This window comes from Pristiophorus japonicus, unplaced genomic scaffold, assembly GCF_044704955.1.
Source record: "Pristiophorus japonicus isolate sPriJap1 unplaced genomic scaffold, sPriJap1.hap1 HAP1_SCAFFOLD_513, whole genome shotgun sequence".
NCBI classification, from domain to species: domain Eukaryota; kingdom Metazoa; phylum Chordata; class Chondrichthyes; family Pristiophoridae; genus Pristiophorus; species Pristiophorus japonicus.
In genome coordinates this window covers 40,554-66,746 of record NW_027254419.1, presented here as the reverse complement: position 1 = coordinate 66,746, position 26,193 = coordinate 40,554, and the positions used below count along the sequence as shown (strand labels likewise).

The following is a 26,193-nucleotide window of genomic DNA, read 5'->3' as shown; positions in this document are numbered from 1 at the left end:
TGGTTATGAGATGGTCCACGGCTCGAGGTCTCATGCTTTGTGGACGAGCACCTGGGGCTTTACAGATTAGGAGTTGGCCATAAGCCATATGCACCCATGTTTTGTTCAGTAGTATGTTTATTTGATAGTATAAAGGTACAGCACTGTCCCGTAGCTCTTTGAACTTCACCTTGGACCGTGATTCGCGAGCGGTGCTGAGACCCGCAATGCTCCAGACCAGCCGTCGCTTGTGGAGGTCTCGACGGGCGGAAGGCCGTGAGCGTTGTTGCATGTTATCATACTTCTCTTTTCTTCGTAAACTGTATTATTAATGGTCCTTTTTTCTCAGTAAAGGTATCTTATTCTTTACTTCATTTGACTTGTCTCTTATTTAACATTCATCCAGATCCCGAACCTGGGTCTATTATTTTCGATCAAAAACATCAACTAATAAAGGCATATGCCTTCTTAAGCACGTTATCTAGCTGGCCTGCTAGCTTCAGGAATATGTGGACCTGCACTCCAAGGCCACTTTTTTTCTTCTACACTTTTCCGTGTCCGACCATTTAATATGTATTCCCTTGCCTTGTTCCACCTCCCTAAATGCATTACGTCACACTTATCCGGATTGAATTCCATTTGCCACTGATCTGCCCAGCTGACCAGTACATTGATATCTTCCTACAGTCTGTAGCTTTCGTCTTCATTATCGACCGTACAGCCTATTATTGTGTAATCTGTAAACTCCTTAATATACTCCCAATATTCAAGCCCAGGTGATTTTTATATACCACAAAAAGCAAGGGACCCAAAACTGAGCCCTATCGAACCCTATTGGACACAGCTTTCTGGTCTCAAAAACACCCATCAACAAACACCCTTTGCTTCCTGCCTCTGAACCAATGTTGGATCCAGCTTATCACTTAACCCTCGATTCCCTGGGCAATTACTGTCGTGGCAAGTCTACCTGTGCCTCCTTTTCAAAAGCTTTGCTAAAATCCATATACACTATATCATACTACATGTATTGGGCCTTTGAGCAGTGGGAATGTAATTAAAAACACTGCTCTGAGGTTATACCTGGCAATTTGTGGGGATTCGTTTGTTGCACACCGGGACCAGAGAATCGCCTCTCATAGAAACGTAGAAACATAGAAACATAGAAAATAGGTGCAGGAGTAGGCCATTCGGCCCTTCTAGTCTGCACCGCCTTTCAATGACTTCATGGCTGAACATGCAACTTCAGTACCCCGTTCCTGCTTTCTCACCATATCCCTTGATATCCCTAGTAGTAAGTACTTCATCTAACTCGTTTTTGAATATATTTAGTGAATTGGCCTCAACAACTTTCTGTGGTAGAGAATTCCACAGGTTCACCACTCTCTGGGTGAAGAAATTCCTCCTCATCTCGGTCCTAAATGGCTTACCCCTTATCCTTATACTGTGTCCCCTGGTTCTGGACTTCCCCAACATTGGGAACATTCTTCCTGCATCTAACCTGTCCAGTCCCGTCAGAATTTTAAATGTTTCTATGAGGTCCCCTCTCATTCTTCTCAACTTCAGTGAATACAAGCCCAGTTGATCCAGTCTTTCTTGATAGGTCAGTCCCGCCTTCCTGGGAATCAGTCTGGTGAACCTTCGGTGCACTTCCTCAATAGCAAGAATGTCCTTCTTCAGGTTACGAGATCAAAACTGTACACAATACTCCAGGTGTGGCCTCACCAAGGCCCTGTACAACAGTAGCATAGTCCCATGTATAATAGTTGTACATTACCTTATGGTTATGTTACTGGGCTAGTACATCAGCAATCTAATGACCCGGATATATTAGATCAAATTACACCACGGCAGCGGGGAAATTTAAATAGAGTTAATTAAATAAATCTGGAATAAAAGGTTAGTATCATGTCACTACCAAATTGTCGTTAAAGCCCATCTGGTTCACGAATGTCCTTTACGGATGGAAATCTGCCATTCTTACTTGGTCTGCCCTATATGTGAATCCAGACCCACAGCAATGTGATTGGCGCTTAACAGCCCTGTGAAACAGCCTAGCAAGCCACTCCATTGAACCAAACCGCTGTAAAGACGTACATTGAGGCAGTACCTTCACCTCGCGACTGCAGCATTTTAAGCAGGCAGCTTCCCACCAGCGTCTCAATGCTGGCCTTGGCCGCGGCGCCCAGGTCCCAGGAAGGAATACAAAAATAACAGTTGCAGCTGAATTAAAGGTTATTGAAATATAAACCACTGATAAACTTATGACGAAGCGTTATAAGTGTTTACACGTCAAGTTTCGTAAGATTAATTCAAATTGAATATTTTGTGTGTTATGTCAGAATGAAGCTTCTCAGTGGTCACCGGATCCAGCGCCCTGCAGTCGGTCAAGGGATCAATTCATGAAACTGAGGGCGGTATTTGTCCCGATAGTTTCTAGATTTGTTTCCGTACTCGTTCAACACAATCACCTGATTATTGTGGGGAAATTATATTAACATAAAATAAAAGACTACTTTTCAGTCCAGTAAACAGGAACTGGTTTGATTAAATGACGTGTTTGTTCACATTTTATAACGTTTCAAAAATGTCAAGATGTTGCAAAGCAGATATTTTACATCAAATGCAATATTTTACCATCAATTAAAATGGTTATTGTTAGCAGTAACAGGTTTAGACGGTTTTAAGATAATCATATTCCACAGGTGACCGTGTCCATTTATAACAATGTGAATATTTTATCGGTGTACTTCTGTAGATGAGGCGCTGCTGTATATTCTCTGCAGTTGGAACAGAAGGTGGATTCAGTAAATCCGCAGCGTCAGGTCTGGTGGTGTCAAATAAATCAGTTACTGGAATCCTATGTTCATGGTCAGAACAAGTGGTGAATGTTCAGGGTTCATCTTCTTTTTAGCTAAACCCAGAACATGTGATGTTGGTTTTGTAACTTCCCTTTTCAGTTATTTTCGCTGAGTGATTTCCTCTGTTGCCAGGGTAACACTCTGTCAGATCTCAGCACAAGAGGAAATATCTCCAATTTATATCCGAGAGACCGTGAATCACTCAGTGTAAACTGCTGTCTGTGAGGTCAGCGGACCAGGCGTTGGGACCTCTTCTGGATATCTGGAATAATTATAATACAATGGTCACAATATTAAAATAAGAGCATACAGCTGTTGTGCGGGAGCAGTAGGTTTTACAGATACGCATAATTCGTGATACCCCCTCTTGCCGTGATTTAATGATACTTATATTGATAAAGCCTGTTTCACCCCTTTTTCAAAAGAGAAATTGATCAAACGCATTGGTTCGCTCATTTGCACATGCCCGCCTGCCGTTCTGGCCTCTTCCTCCAAATACAATGGAAATAGTTTCCAATTGATCAGTGCAACTTTGAGCAATGCCATCGGTATTCACCAGTAATTAATTAATTCTTGTTTGTAAAGCACCGTTCCTGCAAGATTCACACTTACTGTGAGCCCAACTAATCTCGTGTCACATTCATTTCCTGCTACCACTCAGACATCAAGGTTTAGTGAAATGTTTAACTAGTTGCTAATGGCAGAAGATCTGCTAGTTCTATTTACAAGAGACACGTTTTATTCTTCATACAACTGTTGAGAGAAAGCCTTTATGCAAGTGAGTGTAATATTGGTTGCAGGCAATTAACAAGTGCTGGATATATCGGGCAGTACAAGCCCAAAGACAGATAGGAATAACTGGTCTCCATTCAGGCCCTCTATCCTCTTCCAAATATAAGTTAGATGAGAGCAGACGTTGCCTGGCTCTGTTGCGCAGGCGCACTCTTGCTTCCTTGCCCTCACGCAGGCTCAGTATAGCTCCCTGCCGTCTATCCTGAGAGGCCCAGTCATGGGTCAGTTTGCCTTCTGTGACTGGCGGCTCGGGGCCAACTGTGTGACACGGTAAGCAAGTCACTGTTCGCCGGGATACAGGCCGTCACTTTCTTACTGAATTAACTCGGCTCTATTCAGGACAAAGCTCTGACAGTGCGCCTGCACAGTTCCAATATTTTGTAAAAAAAAAGGGAGGGATTTTAAAGTTTAACACTGCTGGTGCGGGATATAAACCCCAGGGAATGGACTGAACCAGGACATAATTCAGGGAATGGTCCGAGATATAAACCGCAGGGAATATACTGAAACGGGACATACTAAAAGGAATGGTCCGAGATATAAACCCCAGGGAATGTACTGAACCAGGACATAATACAGGAGGTGGTCCGGGATATAAACCCCAGGTAATGTACTGAACCAGGACATAATACAGGGGGTGGTCCGATAAATAAACCCCAGGGAATGTACTGAACCAGGACATAATACAGGGGGTGGTCCGAGATATAAACCGCAGGGAATGTACTGAACGAGGACATAATAAAGGGAATGGTCCGATATATAAACCCCAGGGAATGTACTGAACGAGGACATAATACAGAAGCTGGTCCGGGATATAAAGCCCAGGGAATGTACTGAACCAAGACATAATACAGGGGGTGGTCGGGATATAAACCCCAGGGAATGTACTGAACCAGGACATAATACAGGGGGTGGTCCGGGATATAAACGCCAGGGAATGTACTGAACCGGGACATAATACAGGGAATGGTCCGAGATATAGACCCCAGGGATTATACTGAACCAGTACGTAATACAGAGAATGGTCGGGGATATAAACCACAGGGAGTGTACTGACCGAATCACAATACAAGTGATTGACCAGGATACATACCAGTGAAAATGCGGAATTCGTATTGGTCAGACATTAACTCTGAGGAAAAACACCAAATTAAGCACTCAGCCTTGGAGCTGATGGTTTACAGAGATAGAATGAAACTGTCATGGAGATCCCACAGAGTGAAAACCGGTGGCCAGTGAGATCAGACAGTGTGTAACCCGGGGGCTCAGTAAGATTAGAGAGTGTGTAACCTCGGGGCCGAGTGAAATCAGACAGTGTGTAACGCGGGGGTGGGCCCAGTGAGATCAGACCTTCTGTAACCTGGGGACGATCGGCTCAGTGAGATCAGACAATGTGTTACCCGGGGGCCCAGTGAGATGAGACAGTTTGTAAACCGGGGACGATGGGCCCAGTGAGATCAGACAGTGTGTAACCCGGGGGCCCAGTGAGATCAGACAGTGTGTAACCCGGGGTCCCTGTTTAAAAACCATGTTCAAAAAGGTGTTAGATGTAGTCCTTACCACTCGGGGGATCAAAGAGTATGGCGAGAAAGCAGGAATTGGGTACTGAAGTTGCATGTTCAGCCATGAACTCATTGAATGAAGGTGCAGGCTCGCAGGTCCGAATGGCCTACTCCTGCACCTATGTTCTATGTTTCTTTGTTTCTAACCCGGGTGCTCAGTGAGATCAGACAGGGTGTAAACCAAGGGCCCAGTGAGATCAGACAGTGTGTATTCTTGGGGACCAGTGAGATCAAACAAGTTTTAACCCGGGGAGGATGGGCCCAGTGAGGTGAGACAGTGTCCTAACCCGGAGAGAATGGGTCCAGTTAGATCAGACAGTATGTAACCCGGGGGCCCAGTGAGATCAGACAGTGTGTAAACCTGGGGCCCAGTGAGATCAGACAGAGTACAAAGCGGGGGCCCAGTGAGATCCGACAGTGTGTAAGCCGGAGGACCCGCGAGATCAGACAGTTTGTAACCTGGGGGCCCATTGAGATCAGACAGTGTGGAACCCGGTGGCCCAGTAAGATCTGGCAGTGTGTAACCCGTGGGCCCAGTGAGATCAGACAGTGTGTAACCCGGGGAGGATGGGTCCATTGAGATCAGACAGTGAATTACACGGTGAGAATGTTATGAGTCAAGTCAGTTTGTAACCTGGGGCCCAGTAACATAAGACAGTGTTTAACGCGGGGGCCGAATGAGATCAGAGAGTGTGTAACATAGGGGCACATTGAGACCAGACAGTGTATAACCCGGGAGCCCAGTGAGTTCATACACTATGTAACATGGGGGCACATTGAGACCAGACAGTGTATAACCCGGTAGCCCAGTGAGATCAGACACTGTGTAACCTGGCGGCAAATTGAGACCAGACAGTGTGGAACCCGGGAGCCCAGTGAGATCAGAGTGTTTGGAACCCGGGAGGTTGGGCCCAGTGAGACCAGACGTGTGTAGCCCGGAGTCCCAGTGAGATCTGACAGTGTGTAACCCGGGGGCCCAGTGACCTCAGACAGTGTGTCACCAGGGGATCCGGTGAATTCAGACAGTGTGTAACCCGGGAGCCCAGTGAGATCAGACACTGTGTTAACCGGGGGTGGGCCCAGTGAGATCATACAGTGTGTAACCCGGGGGCCCAGTGAGATCAGACAGTGTGTAACCCGGGGGTGGGCCCAGTGAGATCAGACAGTGTGTAACCCGGGGGGCCAGGGAGATCAGACAGTGTGTAACCCGGGGGCCCAGTGAGATCAGACAGTGTGTAACCCGTAGGTGGGCCCAGTGAGATCAGACAGTGTGTAACCCGGGGGTGGGCCCAGTGAGATCAGACAGTGTGTATCCCTGGGACCCAGTGAGATCAGACAGTGTATAACCCGGGGATGGGCCCAGTGAGATCAGACAGTGTGTAACCCAGTGCCCAGTGAGATCAGACAGTGTGTAACCCGGGGGTCCAGTGACTTTAGACAGTGTGTAACTCAGGGGTTCAGTGAGATCTGACAGTGTGTATTCCGGGGGTCCAGTGAGATCAGACAGTTTGTAACCTGCTCCCAGCGAGATCAGACAGTGTGTAACCTGCTGCCCAGTGAGATCAGACAGTGTGTAATCCTGGGTCCCAGTGAAATCAGACAGTTTGTAACCTGCTCTCAGTGAGATCAGACAATGTGTAACCTGCTGCCCAGTGAGATCAGACAGTGTGTAATCCGGGGTCCCAGTGAAATCAGACAGTTTGTAACCCGGGGTCCAGTGAATCAGACAGTTTGTAACCCGGGGACCCAGTGAATCAGACAGTGTGTAATCCTGGGGGTGGGGGGGCAGTGAGATCAGATAGTGTGTAACCCAGGGACCCAGTGACATCAGACAGTGTGTAACCCGGGGTCCCAGTAACATCAGACAGTGTGTAACCCGGGGACGCAGTGACATCAGACAGTGTGTAATCCGGGGGCACATTGAGACCAGGCAGTGTGGAACCCGGGAGCCCAGGGAGATCAGACATTGTGGAACCCGGGAGGATGGGCCCAGAGAGATCAAACTGTGTAAAACCCGGGGTCCCAGTGAGATAAGACAGTGTGTCAACCGGGGGCCGAGTGAGATCAGACAGTTTGCAACCGGGGGCCCATTGAGATCAAACAGTGTGGAACCCTGGGTCCCATTGAGATCAGGCAGTGTGTAACCTGGGGGCCCAGTGAGATCAGACAGTGTGTAAGCCGGGGTCCCAGTGAAATCAGACGGTGTGTAACCTGGGGTCCCATTGAGATCAGACAGAGTGCAACCCGGTGGCCCAGTGACCTTAGACAGTGTGTAACCCGGGGGTCCTGTGAAACCAGACAGTGTGTAACCCGAGGTCCGAGTGACGTCAGACAGTGTGTAACCTGGGGGCCCAGTGAGATCACAGAGTGTATAAACCGGGGGCCCAGTGACCTCAGACAGAGTGCAACCCGGTGGCCCAGTGACCTGAGACAGTGTGCAACCCGGGGGTCCGGTGAAATCAGACAGTGTGTAACCCGGGGGTGGGCCCAGTGAGATCAGACAGTGTGTAACCCGGGGGTGGGCCCAGTGAGATCAGACAGTGTGTAACCCGGGGGTGGGCCCACTGAGATCAGACAGTGTGTAACCCGGGGGTGGGCCCAGTGAGATCAGACAATGTGTAACCCGGGGGTGGGCCCAGTGAGATCAGACAGTGTGTAACCCGGGGGTGGGCCCAGTGAGATCAGACAGTGTGTAACCCGCGTTCCCAGTGAGATCAGACAGTGTGTAACCCGGGGGCCCAGTGAGATCAGACAGTGTGTAACCCGGGTGCCCAGTGACTTCAGACAGTGTGTAACCCGGGGGCCCAGTGAGATCAGACAGTGTGTAACCCGGGGGCGGGCCCAGTGAGACCAGACCGTGTGTAACCCGGGGGCCCAGTGAGATCAGACAGTGTGTAACCCGGTGGCCCAGTGAGATTAGACAGTGTGTAACCCGGGTGCCCAGTGAGATGACAGAGTGTGTAGCCCGGGGGCCCAGTGAGATCAGATAGTGTGTAATCCGGGGGCCCAGTGAGATCAGACAGTGTGTAACCCGTGTGCCCAGTGAGATGACAGAGTGTGTAACTCGGGGTCCCAGTGAGATCAGACAGTGTGTAATCCGCGGGCCCAGTGAGATCAGACATTGTCTAAGCCGAGGGCCCAGTGAGATCAGACAGTGTGGAACCCGGGAGGATGGGACCAGTGAGATCAGACAGAGCATAGCCCGTGGTACCAGTAAGATCAGACAGTGTGTAAACCGGGAGGATGCGTCCATTGAGATCTGACACTGAGCTACGCGGGGAGAATGTGACTTGTGAAGTCAGTTTGTCAACTGGGGCCCAGTGACATCAGAGAGAGTGTAACCCGAGGGCCCAGTGAGATCAGACAGTGTGTAACCCGGGGGCCCAGTGAGATCAGACAGTGTGCAAACCGGTGGACCTGTGAGATCAGGCAGTGTGTAATCCAGGGGCCCAGCGAGATCAGACAGTGTGTAACCTGGGGGCCCATTGAGACCTGACTGTGTGGAACCCGGGAGCCCAGTGAGATCAGACAGTGTGGAACCCGGGAGGATGGGCCCATAGAGATCTGACTGTGGAAAACCCGGGGTCCCAGTGAGATCAGGTAGTGTGTAAACCAGGGGCCCAGTGAGATCAGACAGTGTGGAACCCAGGAGCCCAGTGAGATCAGACAGTGTGGAATCCGGGAGGATGGGACCAGTGAGATCAGACAGAGCACAGCCCGTGGTCCCAGTAAGATCAGACAGTGTGTAAACCGGGAGGATGCGTCCATTGAGATCTGACACTGAGCTACGCGGGGAGAATGGGACTTGTGAAGTCAGTTTGTCAACTGGGGCCCAGTGACATCAGAGAGAGTGTAACCCGTGGGCCCAGTGAGATCAGACAGTGTGTAACCCGGGGGCCCAGTGAGATCAGACAGTGTGCAAGCCGGTGGACCTGTGAGATCAGGCAGTGTGTAATCCAGGGGCCCAGTGAGATCAGACAGTGTGTAACCTGGGGGCCCATTGAGACCTGACTGTGTGGAACCCGGGAGCCCAGTGAGATCAGACAGTGTGGAACCCGGGAGGATGGGCCCATAGAGATCAGACTGTGGAAAACCCGGGGTCCCAGTGAGATCAGGTAGTGTGTAAACCAGGGGCCCAGTGAGATCAGACAGTGTGGAACCCAGGAGCCCAGTGAGATCAGACAGTGTGGAACCCGGGAGGATTGGCCCAGTGAGATCAGACAGTGTGTAACCTGGGGGTCCAGTGACCTCAGACAGTGGGTAACCCGGGGTTCCGGTGAAGTCAGAAATTGTGTAACCCGGTATCCCAGTGAGGTCAGACAATGTGTAACTCGGGGGCACATTGAAATCAGACAGTGTGTAACCTGGGGGTCCAGTGACATCAGACAATGTGTAACCGGGGGTACCAGTGAGATCAGACAGTGTGTAAACCGGGGGCCCAGTGAGATCAGACAGTGTGTAACCCAGGGGTGGGTCCAGTGAGATCAGACAGTGTGTAACCCGGGGGCCCAGTGAGATCAGACAATGTGTAACCCGGGGGCCCAGTGACATCAGACAGCGTGTAACCCGGGGTACCATTGAGAGCAGACAGTGTGTAACCCGGGGGCCCAGTGAGATCAGACGGTGTGTAACCCGGGGGCCCAGTGAGATCAGACGGTGTGTAACCCGGGGGCCCAGTGAGAGCAGACAGTGTGTAACCCGGGGGCCCAGTGAGATCAGACAGTGTGTAACCCGGGGGTGGGTCCGGTGAGATCAGACAGTGTGTAACCCGGGGGTCCAGTGAGATCAGACAGTGTGTTACCCGGGGGTCCAGTGAGATCAGACAGTGTGTAACCCGGGGGCCCAGTGAGATCAGACGGTGTGTAACCCGGGGGCCCAGTGAGATCAGACCGTGTGTAACCCGAAAACGATGTACCCAGTGTGCTCAGACAGTGTGTAACCCAAGGAGGTTTGGGCCCAGTGACATCAGAACGTGTGTCACCCTGGAACGATCGGCCAAGTGAGATCAGACAGTGTGTAACCCGGGGGCGCAGGGTGATCAGAAAGTGTGTAACCTGGTGACCCAGTGAGATCAGACAGTGTGTAAACCGGGGGCCCAGTGAGATCAGACAGTGTGTAACCCGGGGGTGGGCCCAGTGAGATCAGACAGTGTGTAACCCGGGGGCCCAGTGAGATCAGACTGTGTGTAACCCGGGGGCCCAGTGAGATCAGACAGTGTGTAACCCGGGGGACCAGTGAGATCAGACAGTGTGTAACCTGGGGGCCCATTGAGACCTGACTGTGTGGAATCCGGGATCCCAGTGAGATCAGACAGTGTGGAACCCGGGAGGATGGGCCCAGAGAGATCAGACTGTGCAAAACCCGGGGTCCCAGTGAGATCAGGTAGTGTGTAAACCAGGGGCCCAGTGAGATCAGACAGTGTGGAACCCAGGAGCCCAGTGAGATCAGACAGTGTGTAACCTGGGGGTCCAGTGACCTCAGACAGTGGGTAACCCGTGGCTCCGGTGAAGTCAGACGTTGTGTAACCCGGTATCCCAGTGAGGTCAGACAATGTGTAACTCGGGGGCACATTGAAATCAGACAGTGTGTAACCTGGGGGTCCAGTGAGATCAGACAGTGTGTAACCCGGGGTACCATTGAGAGCAGACAGTGTGTAACCCGGGGGCCCAGTGAGATCAGACGGTGTGTAAACCGGGTGCCCAGTGAGATCAGACAGTGTGTAACCCGGGGTACCCTTGAGAGCAGACAGTGTGTAACCCGGGGGCCCAGTGAGATCAGACAGTGTGTAACCCGGGGATCCAATGAGATCAGACAGTGTGTAACCCGGGGGCCGAGTGAGATCAGACGGTGTGTAACCCGAAAACGATGTACCCAGTGTGCTCAGACAGTGTGTAACCCAAGGAGGTTTGGGCCAAGTGACTTTCAGATCGTGTGTCACCCTGGAACGATCGGCCAAGTGAGATCAGACAGTGTTTAAACCGGGGGCGCAGGGTTATCAGACAGTGTGTAACCTGGTGACCCAGTGAGATCAGACAGTGTGTAAACCGGGGGTCCTGTGAGAGCAGACAGTGTGTAACCCGGGGGTGGGCACAGTGATATCAGACAGTGTGTAACCCGGGGGCCCAGTGAGATCAGACTGTGTGTAACCCGGGGGCCCAGTGAGATCAGACAGTGTGTAACCCGGGGGACCAGTGAGGTCAGACTGTGTGTAACCCGGGGATCCAGTGAGATCTAACAATGTGCAACGCAGGGGTCCAGTGAGATCAGACAGTGTGTAACCCGCGGGCCCAGTGAGATCAAACAGTGTGGAACCCGGAAGGATGGGCCCAGAGAGATAAGACTGTGGAAAACCCGGGGTCCCAGTGAGATCAGGTAGTGTGTAAACCAGGGGACCAGTGAGATCAGACAGTGTGGAACCCAGGAGCCCAGTGAGATCAGACAGTGTGGAACCTGGGAGGATTGGCCAAGTGAGATCAGACAGTGTGTAACCTGGGGGTCCAGTGACCTCAGACATTGGGTAACCCGGGGCTCCGGTGAAGTCAGAAATTGTGTAACCCGGTATCCCAGTGAGGTCAGACAGTGTGTAACTCGGGGGCACATTGAAATCAGACAGTGTGTAACCTGGGGGTCCAGTGACATCAGACAATGTGTAACCCGGGGGCCCAGTGACATCAGATAGTGTGTGACCCGGGGTACCATTGAGAGCCGACAGTTTGTAACCCTGGGGCCCAGTGAGATCAGACAGTGTGTAACCCGGGGGTCCAGTGAGATCAGACAGTGTGTAACCCGGGGGTGGGTCCAGTGAGATCAGACAGTGTGTAACCGGGGGTACCAGTGAGATCAGACAATGTGTAACCCGGGGGCCCAGTGACATCAGACAGCGTGAAACCCGGGGTACCATTGAGAGCAGACAGCGTCTAACCCGGGGGCCCAGTGAGAACAGACAGTGTGTAACCCGGGGGTGGTTCCAGTGAGATCAGACAGTGTGCAACCCGGGGGCCCAGTGAGATCAGACGGTGTGTAACCCGGGGGCCCAGTGAGATCAGACACTGTGTAACCCGGGTACCATTGAGAGCAGACAATGTGTAACTCGGGGGCCCAGTGAGATCAGACAGTGTGTAACCCGGGGGTGGGTCCAGTGAGATCAGACAGTGTGTAACCCGGGGGTCCAGTGAGATCAGACAGTTTGTAACCCGGGGGTCCAGTGAGATCAGACGGTGTGTAACCCGTGGGCCCAGTGAGATCAGACAGTGTGTAACCCGAAAACGATGTACCCAGTGTGCTCAGACAGTGTGTAACCCAAGGAGATTTGGGCCCAGTGACATCAGATCGTGTGTCACTCTGGAACGATCGGCCAAGTGAGATCAGACAGTGTGTAACCCGGGGGCGCAGGGTGATCAAACAGTGTGTAACCTGGTGACCCAGTGAGATCAGACAGTGTGTAATCCGGGGGCCCAGTGAGATCAGACAGTGTGTAACCCGGGGGTGGGCCCAGTGAGATCAGACAGTGTGTAGCCCGGGGGCCCAGTGAGATCTGACAGTGTGTAACCGGGGGCCCAGTGAAATCATACAGTGTATAACCTGGGGGCCCAGTGAGATCAGACAGTGTGTAACCCGGGGGCCCAGTGAGATCAGACAGTGTGTAACCCGGGGGTGGGTCCAGTGAGATCAGACAGTGTGTAACCGGGGGTACCAGTGAGATCAGACAATGTGTAACCCGGGGGCCCAGTGACATCAGACAGCGTGTAACCCGGGGTACCATTGAGAGCAGACAGCGTCTAACCCGGGGGCCCAGTGAGAACAGACAGTGTGTAACCCGGGGGTGGGTCCAGTGAGATCAGACAGTGTGCAACCCGGGGGCCCAGTGAGATCAGACGGTGTGTAACCCGGGGGCCCAGTGAGATCAGACAGTGTGTAACCCGGGGTACCATTGGGAGCAGACAATGTGTAACTCGGGGGCCCAGTGAGATCAGACAGTGTGTAACCCGGGGGTGGGTCCAGTGAGATCAGACAGTGTGTAACCCGGGGGTCCAGTGAGATCAGACAGTGTGTAACCCGGGGGTCCAGTGAGATCAGACGGTGTGTAACCCGTGGGCCCAGTGAGATCAGACAGTGTGTAACCCGAAAACGATGTACCCAGTGTGCTCAGACAGTGTGTAACCCAAGGAGATTTGGGCCCAGTGACATCAGATCGTGTGTCACTCTGGAACGATCGGCCAAGTGAGATCAGGCAGTGTGTAACCCGGGGGCGCAGGGTGATCAAACAGTGTGTAACCTGGTGACCCAGTGAGATCAGACAGTGTGTAACCCGGGGGCCCAGTGAGATCAGACAGTGTGTAACCCGGGGGTGGGCCCAGTGAGATCAGACAGTGTGTAACCCGGGGGCCCAGTGAGATCAGACTGTGCGTAACACGGGGCCCCAGTGAGATCAGACAGTGTGTAACCCGGGGGCCCAGTGAGATCAGACAGTGTGTAACCCGGGGGCCCAGTGAGATCAGACTGTGTGTAACCAGGGGGTCCTGGTTACAAACTATATTCAAAATGGAGTTAGATGTAGTCCTTACTACTAGGGGGATCAAGGGGTATGGTGAGAAAGCAGGAAAATTGGGTACTGTAGTTGCATGTTCAGCCATGAACTCATTGAATGATGGTGCAGGCTCGAAGGGCCGAATGGCCTCCTCCTGCACCTATTTTCTATGTTTCTATTTTTCCAAACCGGGGGCCCAGTGTGATTAGACAGTGTGTAACCGGGAGATGATAGGACCTATGTCATTAAACATTTTGTAACCTGGTGACCCAGTGAGATCAGACAGTGCATAACCCGGAGCCCAGTAGGATCAGACAGTGTGTAACCCGGAGCCCAGTGAGATCAAACAGTGTGTATCCCGGGGGCCCAGTGAGATCAGACAGTGTGTAACCCGGGGGTGGGCCCAGTGAGATCAGACAGTGTGTAACCCGGTGGTGGGCCCAGTGAGATCAGACAGTGTGTAACCCGGGGGCCCAGTGAGATCAGACTGTGCGTAACACGGGGCCCCAGTGAGATCAGACAGTGTGTAACCCGGGGGCCCAGTGAGATCAGACAGTGTGTAAGCCGGGGGCCCAGTGAGATCAGACTGTGTGTAACCAGGGGGTCCTGGTTACAAACTATATTCAAAATGGAGTTAGATGTAGTCCTTACTACTAGGGGGATCAAGGGGTATGGTGAGAAAGCAGGAAAATTGGGTACTGTAGTTGCATGTTCAGCCATGAACTCATTGAATGATGGTGCAGGCTCGAAGGGCCGAATGGCCTCCTCCTGCACCTATTTTCTATGTTTCTATTTTTCCAAACCGGGGGCCCAGTGTGATTCGACAGTGTGTAACCGGGAGATGATAGGACCTATGTCATTAAACATTTTGTAACCTGGTGACCCAGTGAGATCAGACAGTGCATAACCCGGAGCCCAGTAAGATCAGACAGTGTGTAACCCGGAGCCCAGTGAGATCAAACAGTGTGTATCCCGGGGGCCCAGTGAGATCAGACAGTGTGTAACCCGGGGGTGGGCCCAGTGAGATCAGACAGTGTGTAACCCGGGGGCCAGTGAGATCAGACAGTGTGTAACCCGGGGGTGGGCCCAGTGAGATCAGCCAGTGTGTAACCCGGTGGTGGGCCCAGTGAGATCAGACAGTGTGTAACCCGGGGGCCCAGTGAGATCAGACAGTGTATAACCCGGGGGCCCAGTGAGTTCAGACAGTGTGTAACCCGGGGGCCCAGTGATATCAGACAGTGTGTAAACTGGGGATCCAGTGAGATCAGACATTGTGTAACCTGGTGACCAAGTGAGATCAGACAGTGTGTAACCCGGGGGTCCAGTGAGATCAGATAGTTTGTAAACCGGGGGCCCAGTGAGATCAGACATTGTGTAACCCGGGGGCCCAGTGAGATCAGACAGTGTGTAACTCGAAAACGATGCACCCAGTGTGCTCAGACAGCGTGCAACCCAAGGAGATTTTGGCCCAGTGACATCAGAAAGTGTGTCACCCTGGAACGATCGGCCAAGTGAGACCAGACAGTGTGTAACCCGGGGGCGCAGAATGATCAGAGAGTGTATAACCCGGGGGCCCAGTGAGATCAGACTGTGTGTAACCCGGGGGCCCAGTGAGATCAGACTGTGTGTAACCAGGGGGTCCTGGTTACAAACTATATTCAAAAGGGAGTTAGTTGTAGTCCTTACTACTAGGGGTATCAAGGTGTATGGTGAGAAAGCAGGAATTGGGTACTGAAGTTCCATGTTCAGCCATGAACTCATTGAATGACGGCGCAGGCTCGAAGGGCCGAATGGCCTACTGCTGCACCTATTTTCTATGTTTCAATTTTTACAAACCGCGGGCCCAGTGCGATTAGACAGTGTGTAACCGGGAGATGATGGGACCTATGTCATTAAACATTTTGTAACCTGGTGACCCAGTGAGATCAGACAGTGTGTAAACAGGCGCCCAGTGAGATCAAACAGTGTGAAACCCGGGGGCCCAGTGAGATCAGACAGTGTGTAACCCGGGGGTGGGCCCAGTGATATCAGACAGTGTGTAACCCGGGGGCCAGTGAGATCAGACAGTGTGTAACCCGGGGTTGGGCCCAGTGAGATCAGACAGTGTGTAACCCGGGGATGAGCCCAGTGATATCAGACAGTGTGTAACCGGGGGCGCTTGAGATCAGACAGTGCTTAACCCGGTGACCCAGTCAAATCACACAGTGTGTTACACGGGGGTCCAGTGAGATCTGACAATGTGTAACGCAGGGGCCCAGTGAGATCAGACAGTGTGTAGCCCGGGGGCCCAGTGAGATCAGACAGTGTGTAACCCGGGGGTCCAGTGAGATCAGACAGTGTGTAACCCGCGGGCCCAGTGAGATCAGACAGTGTGTAACCCGGGGGACCAGTGAGATCAGACAGTGTGTAACCCGGGGATCCAGTGAGATCAGACAGTATGTAACCCGGGGGCCCAGTGAGATCAGACAGTGTGTAACCCGGGGGTCCAGTGAGATCAGACAGTGTGTAAACCGGGGGCCCAGTGACATCAGACAGTGTGTAACCCGGGGGCCCAGTGAGATCAGACAGTATGTAATCCGCGGGCCCAGTGAGATCATACAGTGTGTAACCCGGGGGCCCAGTTAGATCAGACAGTGTGTAACCCGGGGGCCCAGTGAGATCAGACAGTGTGAAACCCGGTGGCCCAGTGAGATCAGACAGTGCGTAAACCGGGGGCCCAGTGAGATCAGACTAAATGTAACCGGGGGGTGGGTCGAGTGAGATCAGACAGTTTATAACCCGGGGGCCCAGTGACATCAGACAGTATGTAACCTGGGGGCACACTGAGATCGTACAGTGTGTGACCCAGGGTCCAGTGAGATCAGACAGTGTGTAACCCTGGGGCTCAGGGAGATCTGACAGTGTGTAACCGGGGGCCCAGTGAAATCATACAGTGTGTAACCTGGGGGCCCAGTGAGATCAGACAGTGTGTAACCCGGGGGCCCAGTGAGATCTGACAGTGTGTACCCCGTCGGCCCAGTGAGATCAGACAGTGTGCAACCCGGGGGCCGAGTGAGATCGTAGAGTGTGTGACCCAGGGGCCATTGAGATCAGACAGTGTGTTTGCCGGGGGCCCAGTGAGATCTGTCAGTGTGTAAGCCGGGTGCCCAGTGAGATCGTAAACTGTGTGACTCGGGGGCCAGTGAGATCAGACAGTGTGTAACCCAGGGGCACAGTGAGATCAGACAGTGTGTAACCCGGGGGCCCAGTGAGATCAGACAGTGTGTAACCCGGAGGCACAGTGAGATCCGACAGTGTGTAACCCAGGGGCCCAGTGAGATCGTACATTGTGTGACCTGGGGGGCTAGTGAAATCAGACAGTGTGTAACCCGGGGGCCCAGGGAAATTAGACAGTGTATTATCCGGTGGCCCAGTGAGATCAGACAGTGTGTAACCCGGAGGCCCAGTGAGATCAGACAGTGTGTAACCCTGGGGCCCAGTGAGATCGTACAGTGTGTGACCCACGGGGCTAGTGAGATCAGACAGTGTGTAACCTGGGGTGTTTGGGCCCAGTGAGATTAGACAGCGTGTAGTCCAGTGAAGGTGGGCCCAGTGAGATCCGACAGTGTGGAAGCTAGGGATGGTGGAATGGTGGGCCCAGTGATTCAGATAGTGTCGAACCCGGGTGTGGGGGAAAAACACGAGGTAGAAGTAACTCTACTCCAAGCATACGTTGGAGAGTATAAAATCACACACAGTTTATTGATACAAGGTACCATGGGAGTTGCATGGGTTACAACTCAATTTGGGTTCACAAAAAATGAGTATTTAAAGCTCCAAACCGCAAATATCACACGTCACTGGTTCTACATATGACATTGCAAAAGAGTTTACACAACAGAATTTTCCGTCTTTGTTCGGCTTACTGCCTTATCTTCGACCAGCATCTATTATCATTTGTTTCTTTCTTGCTCATCGTCTTGTGACCTTTTTGTAATTGCTTATCTCATTATGTATTAATACATTTTCTAAAGCACAGTAATTTCGCACAAACGCGATTCACCCTTCAATCCCTCATTTAGCCGAAATTTTTCAGATACATAATTTTAGGCCAACATATACCCGGTCTTCATGCAGAGATTGTTCATGTGATGTGACGGTTCCTGAGCCCCGGGGTCTCCACTCCGGGGTCCAGTTTCCCATCTGCTGTCGCACCTCATTCTGCTGCTTGTAAAACCTCATCATATCGGTGTTTTGGGCGTGTGTACACCACATTCTGAGACACCGCTAGATTCTCGTAGCTTGAGGGCGGTTGGGTTACAGGTCTGCTCGATAGTAAAGATGACAGTGCTTTGCTTTTACAACATTTAAGTATCATACATAGGCAATACAGCATTATTACCACCACCACAAAGGCAACCAGATCTTGGATTAGTGACGTTCCCATAGATCCTAACCACCCTGAGAACCAGTCTCACAACATGGAAGATGATGGTTGCTTAAGCTTTTTAACCTCTTCTTGGATATGCTCTGCCAGATCGGTAATTTGTCCCGAGCTATCCGGGATGTATGTGTAACATTCAGTGTTGCCCGTTGAGGGCACATTTCCCCCTTTTTCTGCCAACACATAGTTAAGGGCCATCCGATTTTGCAGAGCTGCTGTGCGGAGGGCTACCATCTCTGAATTAACCTTAACTAGGGATTAGCTGTATCGCTGGCCACCTGTTCCAGGATAGAAGCCATGTTAATGGATTCCCTTGCTAATTTACCCGCTCCATACCAGGGAAACGCAATGGCCCAGAATCTTTCAGTCTCCGTGATTGCTCATCTGGCTCTCCGGAAGAGGTCTTTCCGAAAACCCAGGTGATACATGTGGAGTACGATATAAGGCAGATAACAAGAACCAGTCCATTCTCGGGGCAACCAGGAATAGGCCCTGTGAGCGCACAGAACATGAGTCCCGTTGTAGGGCGTATACTTATTTATCGCTGGGGGTCCCATTGGACTGAAAAGTCACCGTTTCCGTTTAATGACGGGAGTGTCACCCTACCCCCTTCGACAGGTAAGGTAAGGTACATGTGCAGTTACTGTACCCCACAATAGGATCTTCCAGTCGTCCCTGCCTTGTGAGATATAGCCCCCCTCCCTGATCCTTCTTACACCTTGTTGTCAGGAACGGTGTTGATAAGAATCATTATAGGTTGATCGTGTCCACCCACTGCACTGTTCTGGATTGTGCCCATGCCTTTTAAGTTTTAATATGGTGCTGCCGTCTGCCTCTATGGCACAAGAGCCAATGCGTGTGGATCCTGTTCGAACTCCAAACATCCAGCTGGCCATCTCATTATCACCAAATGGGATTGATTGTAGGGGGAATTCTTCCTCCGAGTGTGTGGGGACATGGGCACAGATCCAACAGCTGGCAACATTGGCTTTCGTGGCATAGATGTATAACATGGACAAAAAGGTGTTCACATACAACTCTCTCTTGCTCCGTGGAGGTACTCTGGTGTGAGTCCTCCCTAGGCTACATATCACAATCACACGAAAAACAAACTGCACATAATATCGCATAACACATTCATCTTCGATCAGGGGCCCAGTGGGATCAGACAGTGTGTAACCTGGAGGCACGTTGAGACAAGACAGTGTGGAACCCGGGAGCCCAGTGAGATCAGAGTGTTTGGAACCCGGGAGGATGGGCCCAGTGAGATCAGACATTGTGTAGCCCGGGGTCCCAGTGAGGTCAGACAGTGTGAAACCCGGGGGCCCAGTGAGATCTGACAGTGTGTAACCCGGGGGCCCAATGACCTCAGACATTATGTCACCAGGGGATCCGGTGAAATCAGACAGTGTGTAACCCGGGGGCCGAGTGAGATCAGACAGTATGTATCCCGGGGGCCCAGTGAGATCAGACAGTGTGTAAGTCGGGGGCCCAGTGAGATCAGACAGTGTGCAATCCGGGGGCCCAGTGACCTTAGACAGTGTGTAACCCAGGGGTCCAGTGACTTTAGACAGTGTGTAATCCGGGGGTCCATTGAGATCAGATTGTGTATAACCCGGGGGTCCAGTGAGATCTGACAGTGTGTAACCCGGGGGCCCAGTGAGATCAGACAGTGTGTAACCCGGGGGCCCAGTGAGATCAGACAGTTTGTAACGTGGGAACCCAGTGAATCAGACAGTGTGTAATCCTGGGGGTGGGGGGGTCAGTGAGATCAGACAGTGTGTCACCCAGGGACCCAGTGACATCAGACAATGTGTAACCCAGAGACCCAGTGACATCAGATAGTGTGTAATCCGGGGGCGCAGTGAAATCAGACAGTGTCCAATTCGGGGGCCCATTGAGACTAGACAGTGTGGAACCCGGGAGCCCAGTGATATCAGAGAGTGTGGAACCCGGGAGGATGGGCCCGGACAGATCAGACTTTGTAAAACCCGGGGTCCCAGTGAGATCAGACAGTGTGGAATCCGGGAGGATGGGCCCAGAGAGATCAGACTGTGTAAAACCCGGGGTCCCAATGAGATCAGACAGTGTGTCAAACGGGGGCCCAGTGAGATCAGACAGTGTGTCTTTCTTTCTTCCGGCGTTTTCTGTTGATACGTCCGCCTTCAGTTTCCTAGAATAGAAAAATAGAAACATAGAAAATAGGTGCAGGAGTGGGCCATTTGGTCCTTCGAGCCTGCACCGCCATTCAATGAGTTCATGGCTGAACATGCAACTTCAGTACCCCGTTCCTGCTTTCTTGCCATACCCCTTGATCCCTCTAGTAGTAAGGACTACATCCAACTCCTTTTTGAATATATTTAGTGAATTGGTCTCAACTACTTTCTGTGGTAAAGAATTCCACAGGTTCACCACTCTCTGGGTGAAGAAGTTTATCCTCATCTCGATCCTAAATGGCTTACCCCTTATCGTTAGACTGTGACCCCTGGTTCTGGACTTCCACAACATCGGGAACATTCTTCCTGCGTCTAACCTGTCTGAACACGTCAGAAGTTTAAATGTTTCTCTGAGATCCCCTCTCATTCTTCTGAACTCCAGTGAATACAAGCCCAGTTGATCCAGTCATTCTTTATATGTCAGTACCGCCATCCCGGGAATCAGTCTGGTGGACCTTCGCTGCACTCCCTCAATAGCAAGAATGTCCTTCCTCAAGTTAGGAGAACAAAACTGTACACAATACTCCAGGTGTGGACTCACCAAGGCCCTGTACAACTGGAGTAACACCTCCCTGCCCCAGTACAAAAAATCCCTTCGCTATGACGGCCAACATCCATTTGATTTCTTAACCGCCTGCTGTACCTGCATGCCAACCTTCAATGACTGATGTACCATGACACCCAGGTCTCGTTGCACCTTCCCTTTTCCTAATCTGTCACCATTCAGATAATAGTCTGTCTCTCTGTTTTTACCACCAAAGTGGATAACCTCACATTTATCCACATTATACTTCATCTGCCATGTATTTGCCCACTCACCTAACCTATCCAAGTCACTCTGCAGCCTCACAGCATCCTCACCGAAGCTCACACTGCCACCCAACTTAGTGTTATCCGCACATTTGGAGATACTACTGTAATCCCCTCGTCTAAATCATTAATGTGCAATGTAAACAGCTGGGGCTCCAGCACAGAACCTTGCGGTACCCCACTAGTCACTGCCTGCCATTCTGAAAAGTACCCATTTACTCCTACTGTTTGCTTCCTGTCAGCCAACCAGTTCTCAATCCAAGTCAGCACACTACTCCCAAACCCATGTGCTTCAAATTTGCACAATAATCTCTTGTGTGGGACCTTGTCGAAAGCTTTCTGAAATTTCAAATACATAAAATCAACTTGTTCTCCCTTGTCCACTCTACTGGAAACATCCTCAAAAAATTCCAGAAATTTGTCAAGCATGATATCCCTTTCACAAATCCATGCTGACTTGGACCGCTCATGTCACCTCTTTCCAACTGCGCTGCGATGACATCCTTAATAATTGATTCCAACATTTTACACACTGCTGATATTAGGCTGACCAGTCTATAATTCACTCTCCCTCCTCTCCCCCTCCTTTTTTAACCTACTGTCAGAGAATGAGAGAGAGAGAGAGTATCTATCCAAAACTCACCTTTCATTTAGTGTCAGAGAATGACAGAGGCAGTATTTATCCAACACACACCTGTCACATAGTGTCAGAGAATGACAGAGGCAGTAGTTATCCAACACTCACCTGTCACATAGTATCAGAAAATGAGAGAGGCAGTATCATTCTAACACTCACCTGTCACACGGTGTCAGAGATTGAGAGAGGCAGTATCTATCTAACATTCCCCTGTCACATAGTATCAGAGAATGACAGAGGTAGTATCTATCCAACAATCACCTGTCACAAAATGTCAGGGAATGGCAGGGGCGGTATCTATCCAACACTTACAAGTCACATAGTGTCAGAAAATGACAGGCAATATCTATTAAACACTCACCTGTCACATAGTGTCAGAGAAAGACAGAGACAATATCTATCCTACACTCACCTGTCACATAATGTCAGAGAAAGAGAGAGGCAGTATCTATCCAACACTCACCTGTCACACAGTGTCAGAGAATGAGAGAGGCATTATCTATCCAACATTCACCTCTCACACAGTGTCAGAGAATGAGAGAGGCAGTATCTATCCAACTCTCACCTGTCACATAATGTCAGAGAATGAGAGAGGCAGTATCTATCCAACTCTCACCTGTAACATAGTGTCAGAGAATGAGAGTGGGAGTATCTATCCAATACTCACCTTTCACATAATGTCAGAGAATGAGAGAGGCAGTATCTATCCAACACTCACCTGTCACATAGTCTCAGAGAATGACAGAGGCAGTATCTATCCAACACTCACCTGTCACATAGTGTCAGAGAATGACAAGAGGCAGTATCTATCCAATTTCTGTTACTAAGCACGCAGCTGTGGGAATTTCAGGAGTAGCACAATTCAATCAAGCAAAGTCAGCCTGGTTTTCTGAAAGGGAAATTATGTTAACAGATTTTCTGGAGTTATTTGAGGATGTAACGAGCTGGATGGATAAGGGGGAACAAATGGATTTGGTATGTTTGGTTTATTTCCAGAAGGCATTCACATGGTGTCACATAAAAGGTTACTGCACAAGATAAAATTTACGGGGTTCGGGATAATATATAGCATGGATAGAGGATTGGCTCACTAACAGAAAACAGAGAGTCGGGATAAATGGGTCATTTTCCGGTTGGCAAACAGTGACTAGTGGGATGCCGCAGTTATCGGTGTTAGATCCTCGACTATTTACAATCTATATTAATGACTTGGATGAAGGGACCGAATGTAATGCAGCCAAGTTTGCTGATGATACAAAGATGGGTGGGAAAGCAAACTGAGGAGGACACAAAACATCTGCAAAGGGATATAGACAGGCTAAGCGAGTGGGCAAAAATTTGACAGATGGAGTATAATGTGGGAAAATGTGATGCTATCCACTTTGGCAGAAGTAATAGAAAAGGAAATTATAATTTAAATGGAGAAAATTGCAAAGTGCTGCAGTACAGCGGGATCTGGGCATCGTTGTGCATGAAACACAAAAGGTTAGTATGCAGGTACAGCAAGTAATCAGGAAGGCAAATAGAACGTTGGCCTTTATTTCAAGGGGGATAGAGTATAAAATCAGAGAAGTTCTGCTGCAACATTACAGGGTATTGGTGAGGCCACACCTGGAGTACTGTGTGCAGTTTTGGCTTCCGTATTTGAGGAAAGAGAAACTTGCATTGGAGGCTGTTGAGAGAAGGTTCACTTGGTTGATTCCGCAGATGAGGGGGTTAACATATGAGGATAGGTTGAATAGTTTGGGCCGATGCACAATGGAGAAGGATGAGAGGTGATCTTTTTGAAACATAAGATAACGAGTGGGCTTGGCAAAGTGGATGCAGAGAGGATATTTCCACTCATAGGGGAAACTAAAACTGGGGGTCATCGTATTCGAATAAGGGCAGCCCATTAAAAATTGAGATGTGGAGACATTTCTTCTCTGAGGGTTGTAAATCTATGGAATTCTCTGTCCCAGAGTGCTGTGGAGGCTGAGTCATTCAATACATTTTAAGGCAGCGATAGACAGATTTTTGAGTGATAACGGAGTAATGAATTATGGGGAGTGGGCACGAAAGTGGAGCTGAGACCATGATGAAATCAGCCATGATCTTATTGAATGAGGATGCAGGCTCGAGGGGTCAAATGGCCGACTCCAACTCCTATTTCTTATTTTATATTAACTGAACCCAGTCAGAGTCAGCACCCTCTGGGATTGAGCGAGAGGGAGGGAAGTCAGTGAGTGTCGAACTGAACCCAGCCAGAGTCAGTACCTTCAGGGAAGGGGAACCAGTGAGTGTAGAACTGAACCCAGCCAGAGTCAGCACCTTCAGGGAAGGGGAACCAGTGAGTGTAGAACTGAATCCAGCCAGAGGCAGTACCTTCAGGGGAGGGGAACCAGTGAGTGTAGAACTGAACCCAGCCAGATCCGGTATCTTCAGGGGAGGGGAACCAGTGAGTGTAGAACTGAACCCATCCAGAGCCGGTACCTTCAGGGGAGGGGAACCAGTGAGTGTAGAACTGAACCCAGCCAGAGTCAGCACCTTCAGGGGAGGGGACCCAGTGAGTGTAGAACTGAACCCAGCCAGAGTTGTTGATGATAATTGGGAGCGAAGGACAAGCTGCATTCAGACGTGTGACGTATTTGAATGTCAGGACAGGTACGGGGAAGAGTGTATGGGATGGGGATTTACAGCTTTGGAGGAACAAGAGAGGAAATAATGTTCCATACAATCTAAATTTGTCGGTTGTGAATTACTGTCCTTCACTTGCTGTAATGATTTGTGTAAACTTCTTTTCCAGGTTATTCGAAGGGCAGGACTTGCACACGTGAAAATCAAACCAAACATCACGTCAAGATCTGTCAGAATTACTCGATTCATCAGGACCTGAATATCATCGGCCTTTGAATGTATAAGAAGAAATGTTTGTCTGTTCTGTCTGTGGGAACAGATTTCAAACATCAGTGTGATTGGAAAAGCACCGAGACACACACACCTGAGTGAGAGTGTTCCAGTGCACTGACTGTGGAAAGAGCTTTAACCAGTTACACAGCCTGAAAAAACATCGCAGCTTGACAGCAGGGAGAATCCGTACACGTGTTGTGTGTGGACGAGGCTTCAACTGATCATCCAACGTGGCGAGCCACAAGGACACCCACACCATGGAGAAAGCATGGAAATGTGGGGACTGTGGAAAGGGATTCAATTACCCATCTGAGCTGGAAATTCATCGACGCCATCACACTGGGGAGAGGCCGTTCACCTGCCACGTGTGTGGGAAGGGATTCACTCAGTCGTCCACCCTGTTGACACACCAGCGAGTTCACACTAGGGAGAGGCCATTCACCTGCTCTAACTGTGGGAAGGGATTCATTACCACATCCAACCTGCTGACACACCAGCGAGTTCACACTGGGGAGAGGCCATTCACCTGCTCTGACTGTGGGAAGGGATTCACTCTGTCATCCCACCTGCTGCAACACCAGCGAGTTCACACTGGGGAGAGGCCGTTCAACTGCTCTGACTGTGGGAAGGGATTCACTCAGTCATCCACCCTGCTGAAACACCAGCGAGTTCACACTAGGGCGAGACCATTCATCTGTTCTCAGTGTGGGAAGGGATTCACTCATTCATCCAGTCTGCTGAGACATCAGCGAGTTCATTCTGGGGCGAGGCCGTTCACCTGCGCTGAGTGTGGGAAGGGATTCACCCGGTCATCTGGCCTGCTGGAACACCAGCGAGTTCACACTGGAGAGAGGCCATTCACCTGCTCCGAGTGTGGGAAGGGATTCACTACAACATCCTACCTGCTGAGACACCAGCGAGTTCACACTGGGCAGAGGCCTTTCACCTGCTCAGAGTGTGGGAAGGGATTCATTCTGTCATCCACCCTGCTGACACACCAGCGAGTTCACACTGGGGAGTGACCATTCACCTGCTCCGTGTGTGGGAAGGGATTCACTCTGTAATCACACCTGCTGAGGCATCAGCGAGTTCACAAGTAACTGCAGGGTTTGGATTCTGCTGTTGTCCCAGACTGAATCGTGTCCATTCTGACAGTTGGGATTTCTTTCTGCTGATATTGATTCCCCCTATAACTGGGCAGAAGTTTAATATTCTGGATATTTGACCAATTAATCAACGGGAAAATGCTCAGATTAAAAAATAACGCTGATTGTGTTTACATCCATTACTTCACCCTTTAACAAAAAACATAAATAATAGGAGCAGGAGTCGGCCATTAGCCACGCAAACCTGCTCTGCCATTTAATAAGATCCTGGCTGATCTGATCTTGGGCACAGCTTCCCTTTCCTGCCCGCTCGCCATAACCCTTCACTCCATTATCGCTCAAAAATCTGGCCAACACCACCTTAAATATATTCAATGACTAACCTCCACAGAAT

General features: G+C 50.6%; 1 pseudogene; it reads left to right on the top strand.

Moving 5' to 3' along the window:
* Positions 1–24,950: 24,950 nt before the first annotated feature.
* On the top strand, positions 24,951–25,952 carry LOC139253814 (zinc finger protein 229-like; annotated as a pseudogene).
* Positions 25,953–26,193: the final 241 nt, after the last annotated feature.